Source organism: Adiantum capillus-veneris, chromosome 28 (genome assembly GCF_014529385.1).
Source record: "Adiantum capillus-veneris isolate H3 chromosome 28, ASM1452938v2, whole genome shotgun sequence".
NCBI classification, from domain to species: domain Eukaryota; kingdom Viridiplantae; phylum Streptophyta; class Polypodiopsida; order Polypodiales; family Pteridaceae; genus Adiantum; species Adiantum capillus-veneris.
This window is the reverse complement of record NC_140958.1, coordinates 78,214,113-78,226,355: the sequence shown is the minus strand read 5'-3', so window position 1 is coordinate 78,226,355 and position 12,243 is coordinate 78,214,113. Positions and strand designations below refer to the sequence as shown.

Genomic DNA, 12,243 nt, shown 5'->3' with positions numbered 1-12,243 from the left:
AGTCGAGTAGCTAAGCCACAAAATGAGTGAGGTGTTAGTCCCAAAGCTTCAAGTAATATTCTCTGTGGTCTAAGCGTTTTAGCTATTCTAGGTACTGCTCAAGCTGGAAGAGTTGAGCATATTTACGTTGTGTCGCTCATGCTGGTATAGGTGAGCAAAAGAGTCGAAGTTTAAGTACTTAAGTCTGGTGAAGTGAAGGAGAAGGTCCAAAAGACACTCACGTACTGAGCACAGTGAGATACGAGTGGAGAAACTTCTACATCGAAAACCCTTCTCGGAAAGGTGGAAGCTATTGAGACATCTTTTGATGTCACATGTGCTACATTTATTCCTCGAAACACCCATCAACTCCTCCTTTCACATTGCATGCTTTTGTTGACAAATTTCTCATATGCATATAGAGTGTCTCATAATTGGCACTTGCATCAGGCACTCTTTTCGTGTTTCACCCAAGCACTCACCTTTTATGAACATGTACTTCACGTTCAACTGCTCAACTCCAATAAGAGCGTATACCAAAGGCATTTTTTTCCCACCGGGTTTTTTCCCTTTGGTCATCCAGGTTTTAGACCCTAATCTAAAGACACCTATCACCATCCTCTTGTACATATTCCTTCTACATCAACAATAAGAAAATGCTACTCAAATCAATTGACAAATGAATTGGAGCACCAATTTCAGATCATAGCATACTTCTCCTCAATGGTGAGTCGAAGAATGGCCTACAATGACAAAGCTGCAGACAACACTAACAACATGATTGCACAGGAATAAAGAAGTCCCCACTGAAGAAGAGCAGACATAAAAGTAATCAGAGGATCTCAAAAGATGAATGGTTATGATGATAGATGTTCGCTCTAATGGATTATAGTTCTTGTTGTGGTTCGACAAAGATACAATCAGTCCTGGATTCGGCCTGACAGACAGACTTTGCATTGGAGTGCAACTTGGCCTAAAGAAGTTATGGGTTTAGCCATACAATTTCTACAAAATCCTTACAAAGTTGTCATTGGCTCACAAGATCAGAAAGCCAATCACTCAATTCTACAGATTGTAGAAGTTTTTTTTCAGAATCACAAATACTCCGAATTGACAGATTTGCTGGAGCAAGTGATGGATGGAGCTTTCTCTATCCATGATGATAAGAGTCAAGTTAAACGACATTGGGTTCTTTTTGAATTTAGATCTGGCAGTAGACCTATAATGACAGAAACAGATGCTGCAGCTCGGAGCGTGGATGTGAAAGACATAAAGTTCATCATCAATTATGATTTTCCTAAATCATGTGAAGACTATGTACATCGGATTGGACGAACAAGACAAGCTACTGTAAAGGCTAGAGTCTATACTTTCTTTCCAACAACAAAACGACAGCAAAGACCACATCGCCATCGACAATCAGGTCATGTCGGGGACGACATGAACGCGGAAGGGGGGAATGTTGACCGCTGGGTCAACAACACAACATAACTCAAGTTTCGTACCAAAGTCTTATCTTTTGCGAGTTATGAAATGATGTGGATTATGGCTATAAACGTCATTTGTAATGAGTAGTTATTCTAGTTTTAGAAGCCGGGGTGAAATGGCACTTCCAGATTGTAAATACAAAGCCATTTGACCCATTCAACCCCATTTTTGGTTAAACCTAAGGTAGCCTTAGTATATAAGGTACCTAGGTCATTTTGTAAGGAGACTTTTTAATCATAATCAAACTTTAGGGCTCCCGTCTACTGTGTGTGTGAGAGAAAGAGAGCGTGAGCCTCATCCTCTCGCTACGCTCGGCTCGCTCAACACATTGGAGATCCGACTGCACCATTGCTGTAGCTCCGGGGAGAGCTACGCGACAACGCCAAGCATTCCACGCAAGACGAAGCGCACACGTCGACGCATCTACGAGCTATTTGTGGCCGTAAGTGTATCAAACGATGTCTGTTTTCTGCGTGCTAGTAGTCTATAGAATTGTGGCGACATAAGCTACGCATAGGTACTCATAAATTTCAGTTTCGGGCACTTTCAAAATTCAGCTCTGTCATCCTACGTGTTTTCCGCAGATGGGTTTTGAGTGTAGAAGCTTAGGGACAGGTGTATCCTAGTGAGGGGATGGTGTTCCTTCAGTTTCGTATGAATCTGGCATGATTTGGTGAGCTACCTTCCGTATGTGTGTATGTGGCTAGGTGGTGTAGTTGAGAGCAGTGAGGTTCTTGATTGTGGTTGGCCTTCCAGAGTGTTGTATGTGTAGGATGGTCTCAGCCTGACAAGCTTAAGAGATTTCCTGCGTGTGCCTATCGTGTCATCTGTGTCCTCGATTGACATTATGTTGATCTAGATAGTGTTTGCATGCACTTCATGGGTGTGTGAGTAGCTTCCCGTCCAACACACGTCTTCCTCGGCTTCCTCTAGGTACGCGGCCAATTGCTCCTCTTGCCACGCTTGATACCAATTAATGGCATCACCGGCAAGATACATGGCTGCCGTTAAAACTTTGTTGTTTTCCGTCTTCTTAGTTATCGCAAAATAAGCATTAAATTGATGCAACCAAGAATAAATGACATTAGTATCCATCTTACCGTCATACTTACTAAATGTCAACTTCTCTGTGACGAGGTTGTTGGAGTCCGAATCTCTATTTGATGAACTACCAAACCGGCTTAGGCTTCGAGGTAAGTACTTGTAGGAACAACTCTTGCATACGTTGGTCCCTTTGCGCCTCACACTCTAACTCCAAGGCCGCTCGTCGGTCTTCAGCCGCCAAGCACGCTTGCTCACGCTCACGTTCCAAGCCTAACTGTCTTTCTTCGGTTGCCAAGAGCGCTTGCTTGCGCTCACGCTCTAAGCTGTCGTTCTTTCTTCGTGCTCACTATCCAACAATTTAGACTCTGACGATGGCAACTTTTATGCGAACAAGAAGAATTTTTATAATGTCACGTGACACATCCAACCCTATGTGTCCGTGGACAAGCTACACCATAGCAGGGTTGCCGTCAGTCCAGTCGGTCTAGATTAGAAGTGATATGGCACTTTTGTGAGTCTATTCGTAGACTGTGCATGCTCAGTCACTTAGTGTAGATGCAAATCCTCTGGTTGCACACTGCATAAGCATAAGCATTTCCATCAGATTCCGTCAGAGTCAGTTTGGGGATTTTTCAAGTGACTTTATCCTATTTTTGCCTATTTTTGACATTTTTCACTTATTTATTAAGTGACTTTTGTTGGGAACTAAGTAGGGCAAATTGGGTAAGTTAATATATAAGCAAACCCAAGTTAGCACAATTGGGCAGATGAGCAAGGAGCACAACAGGCTTCCAAGCAACAGGGACTCCCTCCCTCTCTCAACAAGACCCTCTTCAAGCTTGCCTTGGTGAGTCCACCCCCATCAGCCCCTAGCGTTTGCTAGCTCCATACCATCTCCCCCCTTGGCGTTTTTCCAACCATCAGCCATCGCCAACAAGGCCCCCTTCTTGGCGTTTTTCCCCTCAACAGACAACACCAAACCCTAGCGTTTGCTATCGCCAACAAAGCTTGCAAGTGGCAGCGTTTTCAGCCATAAAGCGCAGCCCTAGACGTGCTACAAACCAGCGTTTTCAACCTTCGACGACAGCCACAAAAACGCAGCCTGATCTTGCTAAAGCTTCAACGTTTTTACCAGCCATAAGAGCCTCGACAAATCAGGGATTTTCAGCCATAAAAACAGCAGCAAACCAATCATTTTCAGCACCCCAAAGTGGTCCAGAGTCTCAGCTATTACCCCTTTGTGGACAGCAGATAGAAGAGCATCGAATTCAGCCCTAAAGTCATCATCGTCGTCACCAACATAGTTACGAATTGCATCAGTCCATGCATCATCATTGTACACCTTTGTGCAATCAAAAGTAGACCACTCTTGCCGACAAGAGTGGGGCCTTCGGAGGAGGGTTTTACAACCTCTCGGGTGTCGTATCTCTCTTCTCTCCTCTCAGTCTCATACACTTGCACGCACAATATCCACTCACTTTGTTCGTGATCATAGCACTCTCCATAAAGACGGAAGGCTCTCTTCTTCCCTAAGAACTACAAGGAACCTTGAGCAAATATAGATCACTAATCTTGAGAAAATACGACATTCATTCCGCTGCACCTTACATATAAAGCCAACCAGTATGACTTTCTGAAAGATAAAAGCAAGAAAGTCCGAGGGGTTAAGGAAGGTGGACATTCGATCAAATTTGACACTTTTTCAGGATATAAAGATGCTTCGAAGGCTTTGTCTTTTATACAGCAGTTTGACATCGCTTTCGTGGGAGGACGCTACTCAGAGCACTCCAAGATTCGGAGAGCTGCCTCTTATTTTAAGGGGAATGCTCGAACTTGGTGGGCCACGCTTCTTTAAACAAGACTGCGCCAGTTAAATGGCTGAAATTTAAGAAGCTTTTTATTTCTTCTTGGCTGACGCAAGAGTATGAACGCGATATACGAGCTGCTTAGAACCATCTTCGGATGACCAAGAGAGATACAATGGATGCTTATTGCGAGAGATTCTGGAGCTCTTTTCTACCCGCCTCTTCATTCAAGAAGATCTCGTTCAGAGAACAGATTGAGCGGTTTATTTTGCGTCTACCTACAGAGATCTGAGATCACTGCTTGGAACAGAAGTCAGCTTCTATTCAGGAGTTGATGAGTCATGCGAAACGGGGTTTTGCCATTCACTCTGGTAGTCTGACCTACCCCACCGATGAGGTCATGACACAACGAGCCGAACAGACTTCAATGAATGAAAGTAGAAAGAGAAAGAGCAACTCAGAAAAGAAGGATGCACAACCCAAGCTTACTCCTCAAGAGAGAGCTCGCTTTATCAGGGAAGGGAAGTGCTTTGGATGCAGGGAATTTGGACATATCTCTGCGAAGTGCCCTAAAAAGTCACAGAAAGAACGGAACGACAAGGACGACGAAAGGCCTGAGAGTTCGAGAGCAGCTGAGGAATGTGTAAGAAAAGGCAAGATGAAAACAGGACTGGTTCCAGATTGTGAGGGTACCGATTCCAACACCATGGACATGAGTACAGAACTTTGCCGAGCTTGGGGCAAAGTGAAAGATCAAGAGGCCCTGATCTTCTTTGATGGAGGAGCCAAGGCAAACTTCATTTCACCGGAATTGGCGGTGCGGCTTGAGATCACTCCCGATCGGATGGGACCACTTGCAGAGGCTGTTCTAGCGGCACCCGGCAGGGACGTAGCCATTACACCTGTCATTGGCAAACTCCGGTTGCATTGTCAGGGGTATTTGGGGCATGAGAACTTTTTCATAATGCCTTTGGAAGGTTGTGATGTTCTCTTAGGGATTCCTTGGTACCACAAGAACAACGCCGTGGTCGATTATCGGGCAAGGAAAGCGACATTGACTATAGAGAAGGGTAGAACCATTGTACTTGACATTAAACTAAAGGGCGAGTTTGTCCCTATTGTATCGGCTTCGGCCATTTCTAAATTAATGAAATCCAGTCTGTTTGTTTACTCGATCTTTATGAAAGAGTTGAGTGATGAGGATAGGACAAATATGTCTAAACTTGATAAAGAACGCCAAGATTTTCTACACTCTCATGCCGATTGCTTCTCAGAGGGCTTGCTAGGTGAGTTACCACTTGCTCGTCCTGAAGATCATACCATTGATCTGATACGTGGAAGCACACCACCGAACCGGCCACCTTACCGTGTGAGCCGAGCACAGAATGAAGAGATTATGAACCAAGTGAAAGACCTCTTGGAAAAGGGTCTTGTCTAGCCTAGTACTTCACCGTATTGCTCTCCAGTGTTGTTGGTTTTGAAGAAAGATGGATCTTGGAGGATGTGCATCGATTATAGAGCTCTCAACAAAATCATCATCAAGAACAGATTTCCGATTCCTAGGATCGATGATATACTCGACAGATTACAGAGATCCTCGTGCTTTAGCAGGATTGATTTGAAGAGTGGATATCATCAGATCAGACTCGCGCCGCAAGATGTCTACAAGACAGCTTTTCGGACGACTTTTGGGTTATTTGAGTTTTTGGTGATGCCTTTTGGCTTAACCAATGCTCCTGCGAAATTTAACCGGATGATGGATATGATTTTTTGAGAGCACAGGCTATTTGTTGGCACTTTCTTTGACGATATCATTGTTTTCTCCAAGAATCAGGCAGAACACATAGATCATCTGCTTCAGGTCTTTCAGGCATTACGAGATCACAAGTTAGTGATCCATGCAAAGAAAAGTGAATTTTTTCTACCAGAGATGCACTTTTTGGAACACATTGTCTCAGCAGCAGGAGTGCAAATGGATCCTGCCAAGATAGAGACCATGCATGATTCGCCCGATTTGAGGAATGTCCATGAAGTTAGAAGCTTCTTGGGATTGTGAAAGCGGCTTGTGGGGTGGTAGACGTTGGCTTTCACCCGAAATTCTTTACTTTAGACACATACACAGAGCACTTTGCAAAGGGAACCTGTGACGGGAATTAACACTTGAACGCACACACGGCTCGGAAGCTAGAATGGCCCAAGCAGACGTTGACAACCTGTAGGCCCCAAAATTGGCGCCCCTTTCGGTATTTCTATATTCTTTAGGAGGGTAAATTACAACAAAGAACAGTCTTGGGAATCCTTTATCTGTATCAAGCTAGATACCTTTTGCTTTGGCCAAATTTCGGCAGCATAACAGCCCCAAAACTTGCGCGAAACCAATTCCCCTGCTGGAACTCTCTTCCACTGGCATAAACCCTCTGATTCCTGCCCAAAAACAGTAAATTCAGCACGCTGTATTTACTGGTTTTTGCTCTGTTTTCAGCCCCAAACAGTCCCCTAATTGTCCTTTGCCAGTGGGGCACTATTCCCAATGGTTCTGGTGTCCGTATGGCTGAAAAACAGTCAATTTACAGCGTATACACAGTGCTGAAAACGCACCTGTACGGTGAGGTTATGACCCTCACCGGTGCCTGCTTTGAAGTAGTAGTCAGCTACCCATGTTGCTGCTAGCACAAAAGCATGAACCCACACAACTGTACGTCAGTCAAATGAAGAGCCCTCTTGTGGGACATCACATAACTGCGTGTAGGGGGGAGAGAGAGCAGTGTGTAGTGTGCAGGGAATCACTCTTGGCACCGCACTGTACATGAGAAGGAAAGCAAGCACTCCATAGCTGTTAACCTGTGACAGGTTCTCAATGAAGCATCCCCCCAGCATAAATCGAGCGCCCCCTCTTCTGTCCTTCACCTGTAATGCATCTATGAACAAATAGATGCAAAAAGGGAAAGATTTCCATGGCTGCCAAAACCTGTGTATCGCTGAAAATGCAGCAAAACAGCCTTGTAAACACGCATCTGATGCCTTCCGATGCTGAAAATGAGCTCCTTGGCTCTAGGTAAAGTCATGGGAAGCTCAAAAATGGAGAGAGATGGCTGAAAATCAGAGTTATCAGCCTCCAAAACTGCTCCAAAAAGTAAGTTACGAGTTCTCTTCTCCCAGACTTGGTAAATTGACCAAAAAGTGCCACTTGGCATTCATACATGCAATTTCCCACATTGGGCTGCTTAAAAATCTCTCAACTGGTGCATCAATTGACTTTGCAGCAGAGTAATAAAATGTTCCCTTGGTCATACCGAAGGTAATGACACGAACACATTTCACGGCCCAAAATAGCAGTTCCCTAAATTTTAGGAGATGCTTCCGTTGGGCTCCCACTGGTCATCTGACCATCTATCCTCATTGGGACCGCATCCAAAAGTGCAACGTGGCCCAACTATCGGATACTTTCTGTTGGTGATCCCACCTTGACTTTATGCCTTTATTGAGTTCACTTCCTAGTATCCACCAACTTGCTAAGTGCGACGGGGGGACCTACATGATCTTGAACTGAGCCTAGACATCCTTTTACTTTACGAGTTCCAGTGCTGACCAACTTTCCGTCTGCGGGTGAAACTACCGTTCACATTGGCCATACCATGTCCAACCATTTGCAACTTCAAAAAGAGGGTCTCAAAAATTAAACAAAAATCATTGGTAAGAAACCAACAACTAAGGTTAGCAGTTGCCACGTCCTCGTGACATACTTAACAGTTGCCATGTCTCCGTGACAGATTGTGTTCGTATTACAGACGGTTCATTCGAAAGTTTGCAGAGGTTGCTTCCCCTTTGCATATCTTGACACAGAAAGGAGTCACTTTCTCGTGGGACCCACATAGGTGACTGCTTTTCAGACATTGAAAGAGAAATTGACTACAGGACTAGTTTTGAGTTTGTCGGACTTGTAGAAGTCATTTAAAGTATATTGTGATGCTTGTGGTCGTAGTCTGGGTACGGTCCTAATGCAAGAAGGCCATGTCATTGCTTACGAGAGCCGATTGTTCTCAAGGCCGGAAATGACAACATAGATTTATGAGAAAGAGCTTTTGGCGGTTATCCATGCTCTTACTCTGTGGCGGCACTACCTACTCGGAGCAGATTTTACTGTCTTTACAGACCATCAGAGTTTGCGCTACTTCTTGTCAGAGAAGCAACTTTTGGAAAAGCAGATGCGGTGGGCGAACATCTTGTCACAGTTTCACTTCGAGATTGTCCATGTTCATGGATAGAAGAATGTGATTGCAGATGCTTTGTCTCGGAAGCCGTTGGTTCTGGCTATTTCCACGATACATCATAGGAGCTTCGAGGATATGGTCGACCAGTATGCCACAGATACAGATTTTGCAAACGTTTTCACACGGATACGGGATGAGGAGACAGTAGCAGGATACTCCATTCGAGATGGCTACTTGATGAGAAAAACCATGTTGTGCGTTACACAGCTGTTGAGGGAAAAGATTATGACTGAATGCCATTGTCCACCTTTTACGGGTCACCGCGGCATTGCTACCACCAGCAAAGGGGTAGAGAGATACTTGGGAGAGACTCAAGAAGGATGTGAAGAGTATGTGCACAGTTGCTTGGTATGCCAGAAGGTCAAGTTTGACAGGCATAAACCATAGGGATTGTTACAGCCTTTACCCATACCCACCCGCCCCTGGGAAAGTATTGCAATGGATTTCATTTTCGATCTCTCGAGAACACAGAGTGGTACGATGGTATCTGGACTGTTATTGACAGATTTAGCAAGTAAGCTCATTTCATTCAAGTGAAGAAACAGTGAAGCTGGATCACTTAGCGGGACTGTTTGTGGCCCAGATTTTCAGATTACATGGCATGCTTGAGACGATTGTCTCCGATAGGGACCCCAGATTTACGAGTTTGTTTTGGAAGGCAATTTGGGAGAACATTGGCACGCGGTTGCAGTTCTCGTCATTGTTCCACCCGCAGACCTAACGGGCAATCTGAGATTGCCAATTCAGTGATTCTAGATTTATTGAAGTCTTATATCTCGAATCAAAAGACTCAATGGGAAAAGTACTTACCTTTGGTGGAATTTGCCTACAATAACACGATACACTCCGACGGGGAAGGCGCCATTTGAGATTATAGAAGGTGCTGCGAAGGTTCCACCCTTCCTAAGCACGAAAGATAAGATTTTTGAAGCTGATGAGTATACACGCGACTTAGACACAGCTTTTGCCAAGGTTCGCGAGACTTTGCAGAAATCTCAAGAACGACAGAAAAAGGCAGCGGATCGCCATCGTCGCGACTTGAAATTGAAGGAGGATGATTGAGTGCTCTTACGTTTTGAGAAGGCACGCCTGAGAAAGAAAAAGACAAAAGAGAGGCTTTTTCCAAAGCTTAGTATGTGATACTACGGACCTTTCCAGATCTCTGAAAAGATAAATGATGTCTCCTTCCGATTGAAACTGCCTGATACTTGGAGGATTCACAATGCATTTCATGTGAGTCTCTTGAAACCTTTCAAAGGTGATGTGCCTGATGATGGGGAGCCCGATGACCAACCCGAAGTGGAAAAAAACGAGGAGATCCTTGTTCCTGAATAGATTTTGGCACATAAGGATACGAAGAATAAAGGTAAAGTCCGAAGGCGGTTCTTGGTTAAGTTCAAGAACAATCGTGCATTGGATGCGAAGTGGATGGAGGAGGAGATTCTAGTAGATACTCCTCAGATTGTGAAACTTTACCTCGATGCTTTTGGTTTAGTATAGTCTACTCCAAATGGAACCCAAAATTCAGCTTGGCCGGAGATCTGGTGCAGTGGGATGCACAAGAGGGGAGTCACTCTGCTCCTTTGTCAAGAGATGCCTTGATTTTGATACCAGAGTCACTGATGTCTCTTTGAGCTTGAGGGATACTGAAAGCTGACAGTATTCTGCTGTATGACTTTATGAAATGGAATTCCTGATTATGATACTGGTTTGTTCTTGACTTCTTTTAAGTGCAGGAACTGATAGACGAAATGACTGCAGCTTTTTTGGTGTACTTGATCTCGAATAGACATGGTTGCAATAGGGGTTAGTCAATCGGGCATCGATGAGGTCCCGACTGGGTCTAGATGCGATTGCTAGCTACATTGCCGATAAATCATGGTCTAAGATCCGAATGAATGTTTAATGTCATGTGATGTCTAGTGATGTCCTGTGATGTCATGTGATGTGATTGTCGATTGGTACATGTGTCAGATGTGTGTTCCTAGTACGTAGGTACTAACAGTCAGTGTCTACTAAGACGGTTTATGGCCTCTGTCTGTTTTGCAGGCGTAATCCAAGGCGATTACAATGCTTTCAAGAGGGGGGTATGTCACAAAGTGATGACGTGGCTGCCCAGAACTGAAACCCTAAATGTTGCTGAAAACCCTAACCCTAAAACATGCAAACCCTAAAATCTACCAAAAACCCTACCTGCCAGAAACCCTAACCCTAACCCTAACCCTAACCCTAGGCAGCAGGGCTGAACCCGAAAATGCGCAGATATGATGATGTGGCACCGTACGACAGGATCCGACGTTTCACGCTGGACTGTACGACAGAATTTTCGTTTTTTGTTATGGGAAAAAGCAGTTGGAAGTTCTACGCAATGTTTGGGCAGCTTTTGAACTTTGCTTTAATTTTCAAGCAAGGCTTATGAGACAAATTGCTTTATTTTTAAAAAGATGGCAGCTTTTGGAGCTCTATTTTTGGCATCCCTTGTAAACAAATAAATAAGTGGTTTGGGCTCCCACTCTGCAGAGCATCTGGACGCAGAGTCTGAGAGTGAGACCCGAACCACTCTCTTGTACTTTGAATTGATTAATACAAAAAGAAATACCGAAAGGGGCGCCAGTCTTTGGGACCAACATCTCTAGGTACGGAACTCCGCCGGGCCAGTGCAAATTGTGAATTGTGAACTTTTTTGAAGTGGTTATTTGGTGCTGTCGTGATTGATTCTTGACTTGGAGTGTTCAAGTCTGTTACAGTCTTATCCTTGTTAGTTTAAAGTTGAGTACTTTTTCAAGTTTTAGTCAAGTAAGTTGCTTCAACTTATTTTGCCTATGCCTTTTCTAAAACCATTTTTAAGTGAATAATGGTTTGTTTTATCTAGTTTGTTTAGTAGCAAATAAAGCGATTTAGTTTTTTTAATTGTTTTTTCTTATTTGCTTGTGTCCCTTGCTTTTGTAGTTTTTTGAGTGTTTTATCCCTCTCTTAATTCGTAAGTTTAGACTATTTTGACCCTATGAAGGTATATATCAGTTGGACATAAAGATTGTGTTTTTGAATGGTGATTTGAATCATGAAGTGTATGTAACGCAGCCTCGTGGTTTTGTTGAAAAAGAGCAAGAAAACAAAGTGTGCAAATTGAAAAAGGCTTTGTAAATTGGGAGAGTCTCCCCTTATGGTTGATGTAGCCCTCTCTAGTAGAGGTGGTTGTAGCCCTATCGCAGTTTTATTAACTATTAGAAGGATCTTTTTCTCGGAAAAAAAAAGGCTTTGTAAATATGGTTTAGAGGAAAGTCCTCGTGCTTGAGACATGCTTAATTTTGATTGTAGTCGGTCTTTATGAGCAAGCTGTTGGTTGGCTTATTTATGTATGCATGACGAAGCGGGACATTCATAGGTGAGCAGATTTATGCATAGCCAAGGGTCTAATCATTTACACGTTGTTAAGGAGATTTTTCATTCTTGAGTGGCACTATACTTCTTAGTTGTGTTAGCCCAAATGGGGATTATGCTACCAAATTTGCACTTCTTTGGACTCAAATTGGGTTGGCGGCTTTGACACTCGTGTGCCCACAAGTGGTTTTTGCCTTGTGCTTGGTAACTCATGCATATCGTGGCCGAGCAAGAAGAAGCTTGTTGTGGGAACCTCTAGTTGTTAAGCCAAGTGC

The 12,243-nt window shown here is 43.9% G+C and overlaps 1 protein-coding gene across 2 annotated transcripts in view; it reads left to right on the top strand.

The window, feature by feature from the left end:
• LOC147420727 (uncharacterized) overlaps positions 1-12,243 on the top strand; it is a 99,319-nt gene that overhangs the window by 39,455 nt on the left and 47,621 nt on the right. The gene's annotated exons all lie outside the window — the stretch shown is intronic.